Here is a 6052-nt window from a genome sequence, read left to right on the forward strand (position 1 = left end):
TTTTTTTTTTTTTTTTTTTTTTTTTGTCTTTTGTCTTTTTTCCGTGTCCGGCAACGGATCGCAACCCTCAGTGTTGCCCCCGTACCGGACCGGGGACCGGCAACGGGATCGCAAGCCTCGGTGTTGCTCCCGCGCCTCGCTCAGCCAGTGAGCGGGAGCCGGTCTGTATGTGGGATCCGAACCCTCGGACGGGAGCGCCGCCGCGCTTCCCAAGCGGCGCACTATCCAGTGCGCCACCGGGCCGGCCCTAGTTTCTTGAACAAGCCAAATACATTCCTTACCTAGGACATTTGTACTGGCTGTTCCCTTGCTGAGTATACTCTTCTGCATAGCTCACTTCCTCACCTCTCTCAAATCTTTGCTCAGGTGCCATGTTCTCAACTTTGCTCAAATTTCTACCCTCACCAACTTGTTTAAGATTCCCTCTATTCTAATCTTTATTTTACAGCAAACACAGGGTATAGAGGACCAAGATAAATGACACCATGAGGAAAAATAAATAAATAAATAAATCCAGAATGTAGGATATCCTACAAAACAACTGACGTGTACTCTTCAAAAAGTCAATGTAATTTTTTGTTTGTTTGTTTTTGGGTTTTTTTTTTTTTTTTTTAAAGATGACTGGTAAGGGGATCTTAACCCTTGGCTTGCTGTTGTCAGCACCACGTTCAACCAGTGAGCAAACCGGCCGTCCCTATATAGGATCCGAACCCGTGGCCTTGGTGTTATCAGCACCGCACTCTACCGAGTGAGCCACGGGCCGGCCCCAATGTAATTTTTTGAAAAGATGGGGAACTTCCAGTTCTGGACCCAGTTGGAATAGACACACTTTGCCCTATTCCTTGCACTAAGTACAGCTAAAACCCTGGACATTGTATATAAAACAAACATAAGAAGATTCTGAAATAAAGAGAAAAGGACACACTGACTAGGATCCCCAGTGACCTGGGTTTTCTGGTTGCCTCATATATCCCAGACTGGGTGCTGGAGAAAAGCCAGCAGCCTGGAAATGCCAATGGGCACAGACCAAAAAAAGCCCCAATAAGAGCCTGCTCTCTCTAGCTTAACCAGAAAGAAAACTCTTAGACAATAACTGCCCCACTGCAACCAAACACCACAGAGAAAAACTGCAGCTCCACTCAGGCCAGCAAAGGCTAAGTAGAGAACCCAGACTTTCACCCTGGCCAGGCTCCCCCATATTCTCTGGGGTGGTGTCAGAGAAGACTGAGTAGAGAGCCTGGCCTTCCATCCCTGCAAGGTAATAAGGCCTCTCTCCCTGCTGGATGGTGTCAGAATGTCAGAAAAGGTCCAATGGAAAGTCAGGACTTTTACCACAACACATCATTAATGAGATGGCTACCCCGCCCTTACTCCCCTCCCACACCTCTCTTCCACCCTCCTGACTATGGTGTCAGTGGAAGCTGCCTGGGGAACAGTAAAGAGGCACTTCAACCCCTCCCAGCCAGAGAGGCATCCCTGGAGGCCTAGTAGAAAGCTGGAACTTCTACCTCTGCCAAGCAATAAGGAGGAGCCCCTGCCTCACATATCAACCAAGGCCAACGGGGGGACTTAGACTTGAATCCCTACCCAGCAGTAACCAGTCAGTGGCCCCTTCCTTTCATGGCAATGGTGTCAGAAGAAGCCAACCAAAAACAAAATATTTAAATAAGATCCAGAGTCTCTTAACATAATATCCAAAAATTCCCAGGATGCAATAAAAAATTTCCCGTCATACCAAAACCCAGGAGAGCCTCAACTTGAATGAGAAATAATCAACAGATGCCAATGCCAAGTTGACAGCGGGGTTTCAATGTCGGACAAGGATTTGAAAGCAGCTAACATTTTTAAAAAATGCTTTGATGAACAATTATAAACAAGAGTGAAAAATTTTAAAAAGGAGAAAGCCTTGGCAAAGAAAAAGGAGATATTAAATAGAATTAAATAGAAATTTTAGAACAGATGAGTACAATAACTTAAAAACTCGGTGGATGGGCTCAATAGCAAGATGGAGAGGACAGAAGAAAGAATCAGTGAAGTTGAAGATAAAACATTAGCAATTTTCAATCTGAACAACAGTGAGAAAGTAGACTTAAAAAAAAATGAACAGAGCCTCTGGGACGTGTGGGTACTATAACAAAAAAAAGCCTAACATTTATGTCATTAAAGATCCAGAAGGAGAAGAGAAAGAGGATGGGACTAAAAAAAGTACTCAGAAAATGTCTGAAAATTTCCTAAACTTGGCAAAAGACATAAACCTACAGGTTCAAGAGGCTGGACAAAGCTCAAACAGAATAAACTCAAAGAAATCCACACCCAAAACATCATAATCAAACTTCTGAAAACTAAAGACAAAAAAAACTTGAAAGCAATAAGAGAGAAACACCTTACCTACGGGGGAAAAACAATCCAAATGTTAGTGGATTTCTCATCAGAAATGGTGGAGGCCAGAAGTGGCACAACATACTTCAAGAGCTTAAAGAAAAGAACTGTTGGGCCGGCCCGGTGGCACACTCGGTAGAGTGCAGCGCTTGGGAGCGCGGCTGCGCTCCCGCCGAGGGTTCGGATCCCATATAGAGACCGGTCCGCTCACTGGTTGAGCGCGGTGCGGGCACGACACCGAGGGTTGCGATCCCGTTGCCGGTCACGAAAAAAGACAAAAAGGCCTTACCTACGGGGGAAAAACAATCCAAATGTTAGTGGATTTCTCATCAGAAATGGTGGAGGCCAGAAGTGGCACAACATACTTCAAGAGCTTAAAGAAAAGAACTGTTGGGCCGGCCCGGTGGCACACTCGGTAGAGTGCAGCGCTTGGGAGCGCGGCTGCGCTCCCGCCGAGGGTTCGGATCCCATATAGAGACCGGTCCGCTCACTGGTTGAGCGCGGTGCAGGCACAACACCGAGGGTTGCGATCCCGTTGCCGGTCATGAAAAAAATACAAAAAGGAAAAAAAAAAAAAAAAGAAAGAAAGAAAGAACTGTCAAACATGAGTGCTGTATCTGGTGAAAATATTCTTCAGAAATGAGCGGGCAATTAAGACATCCTCAGTCAAAGGAAAACAGAGAATTTGTCAACAGCTGACCCACTCTAAAAGAATGGCTAAAGGAAGTTCTCAAAACAGAAAGGAAATGATAAGAGAAGAAATCTTGGAATGTCAGGAAAGAAGAAAGAACAGAATGAGCAAAATTATGAATAAATACAATGGACTTTCCTTCTCTTCCTCGGTTGTCTAAATTATGTGTGATGGTTGACGCAACAAGTATAACATTGTCTGATGTGGATCTCAATGTATGTAGAGGAAATATTTAAGATAACCATACTAAAATGGGGGAGGTTAAAGGGACTTAAAGGGAGGTAAGGTTTCTACTCTTTCCCCAACCTGGTAAAATGATGACACCAACATATCTCTGTGATGATGAAATAGTTCTGTATCTTGATTACAGTGGTTTTTACGGGAATCTCCACCTGTGGTAAAATGGCTCGGAACTATACACACATTGTATCAATGTCAATTTCCTGGTTTTGATATTGTACTATAATCAGGTAAGATGTAATCATTGGGGGAAACTGCCGAAGGGTAGACAAGCCCTCTCTGTAGTATCTATGCAACTTCCTGTAAATTTATAATTATTTCAAAATATGTACCAGCTAGCCGCAAAACAAACAAAAACAGTTTTTTAAAAAAACAGTGAGGCTGTTCTAAGACTAAAAGTGACTAAAGACACAAATGCAATGTGAAAACCTTGATTAGATTCTGGTTTGTAAAAATATAAAAGGCAAATTTGGCGAACTTTACATATAGCCTGAACATTAGATGATATTAGATAATATAAATTATTTTTATTTTTCTTAGGTAGCATAATAATATTGTGGTTTTGAGGGAGAATGTCTTTATTCCCAAGAGATGTATGCTGAAATATTTAGAGGTGAAATGTGATGAAACTTACATTTAAATGGTTCAGAAAAAGTGTAGATACATAGGTAGGTAGATGGATAGAGCAAACATTACCAATTGCTGATTCAATGAGGGTAGTGGTGTTCATTGTTCTATTCTTACAAAATTTTTGTATGCTTGCAAATTTTCATTTTAAAAAGTGTTGGAGGGGATATATGGAAGACAGATGTGTAATAGAGCAAGTATAGTAAAATATTCATGAGAATCCAGGTGGTGGATTATTGGGTGTTCACTGTAAAAGTCCTTCAATTTTTCTGTATGCTTGAAATTTTTCATCTTAAAATGTGGGGGTAAAAAAACTTGAAGAAAAGAGATCACAACCTGGTGTCCTCCCCTAGCATTACCAATCCACCTTACTGTGCTCTACTTCTTTATTTTTCTTACAATGCTTATTACTATATATACTATATAATTTCCTGATTTATTGTGCTTATTTATGTCTGTGTCCTTTCACTAGAATGTAAGCTCCCTGAGGGCAGAGATTTGTTCTGTTCTGTTTTCTGCTATATCCCCAAATCCTAGAATGGTGTCTGATACATAGTAGGTGATCTATGAATATTTGTTGAATTAAGAATGAATCTCTGTATCGTTAGAACCAAGGTCAAGGTCTTGCACAGAATAGATGATCAATGAATGTTTACTGAATTGAACTGAAGTCTAAGTTCTGCAGGAGAACTTAGAATAGACCAAATGTACTAGAGTGGTTCAGAGTATTCTCTGAAGTCAATGCACTTCATTTAAGTACTCTGCCGTCAAATGGCCAGAATTTGCATCCTGATTCTGTCACATCCAGCTGTGTTACCTAGCTGTGTTAACCTCTCCGAGCCTCAATTTCTCATTGGTAAAATTAAGATAACAATAGCAGCACCTTGGTAGGGCTTTTGTTTGCATGTAAAGCAGTTAGGACTTTTAAAGACTCAATAATTGGTAGTTAAATACAAAACAAGAATGACAAAAAGATAGTGTCTTTCTGGTATGTCATTCTTCCTCCATCCCCCAACATGCTCAGCCTCAAGAGATGTCCTTGGGCAGGTTTTCCCAAGTTTTTCTCCAGACCTACGGAATGGTTTCTCTCACTTCATATCTCTTGTTACCTTTCCACCAGTCCTGGACTCTCTTTCCTCTTGGCATCTTAAACCTCCTTCCCCTATCATAACCATGTCAGGGTGGAGTGGAGGAGACAGGGGTTTGTGGACCAGAGACAAAGACTTAGAGCTTTCTGTTACTGCCTGTTCTAGGGTTGAGTCCCTCACTAGTGATGGAAGAAGGTCAAGTGTGAGGTTGTAGTCATTTCGGGGCCTAGAGGTTGTGAGAACACTAGTCCTGAGGAGGAGGCATTGGCAGGAGAGTGGGCCTCATGTGCTGCCCTCTTCCTTGCTCCCCTGTAGGGGAGAGCACCTCCCTCGCGCTGCTCCAACGTCCTTTCGGTCGGTTCTGCTGCCTTGAGTCTTTACTTCTGGTGACCCCAGCTCAGAGCAAGCCAGGGACCCATTGAGCATCTCCCTGAAACTCCCTCTTGCAGGTGGGGTAGGGTGGAGTAGGCGGAGGACGGGCTGAAATTGTGGATATGGGGGCACGAGGTCGGGTGCCTGAGCTCTGCTGTAGCCCCAGTCCTCTGCCCCCACCCTAGGGTCAGCGGAACCCCAGTAATCTGGGAGCTGGGGCTAAGCCTGGGGGCGCTACTGCCTCTGTTCCTTTAAGGAGCGGCTGTTTAGCATTCCTGCCACTGCCGCTGCCGCTGCCTGATTCTGTGCCGTGATTGGTTGGAATCAACTGAGAAGGGAGTCAGGGAGAGATGCTCTTGACTCCACTCAGATCCATCCTGGGGACCAGAGCAGAAGCGGTCCTCGCAGCACCCAGCCTCTGCCTGGGCTCCGGCTTCTTCTTTGCCGCTGGGCCTCGGCCCAGGAGCCACGACGGGCGACACGGAGCCACCAGTGTTGGAGGGGGAGCCGTGGGTGCGGGGCAGTGTGGGGGCTGAGGCCCCGGGACGCCCGCCCGGCCCCAGGCCCCGCTCCGCCCGGGCTCCCCCACGGGTCCCCCCCCCTTCCTGGTCCGAGCAGTGTGAGTGTGCCCGGGAGCCCGGCGGCGGCGGTGGCG

Source organism: Galeopterus variegatus, unplaced genomic scaffold (genome assembly GCF_000696425.1).
Source record: "Galeopterus variegatus unplaced genomic scaffold, G_variegatus-3.0.2 Scaffold2153, whole genome shotgun sequence".
Lineage (NCBI taxonomy): Eukaryota > Metazoa > Chordata > Mammalia > Dermoptera > Cynocephalidae > Galeopterus > Galeopterus variegatus.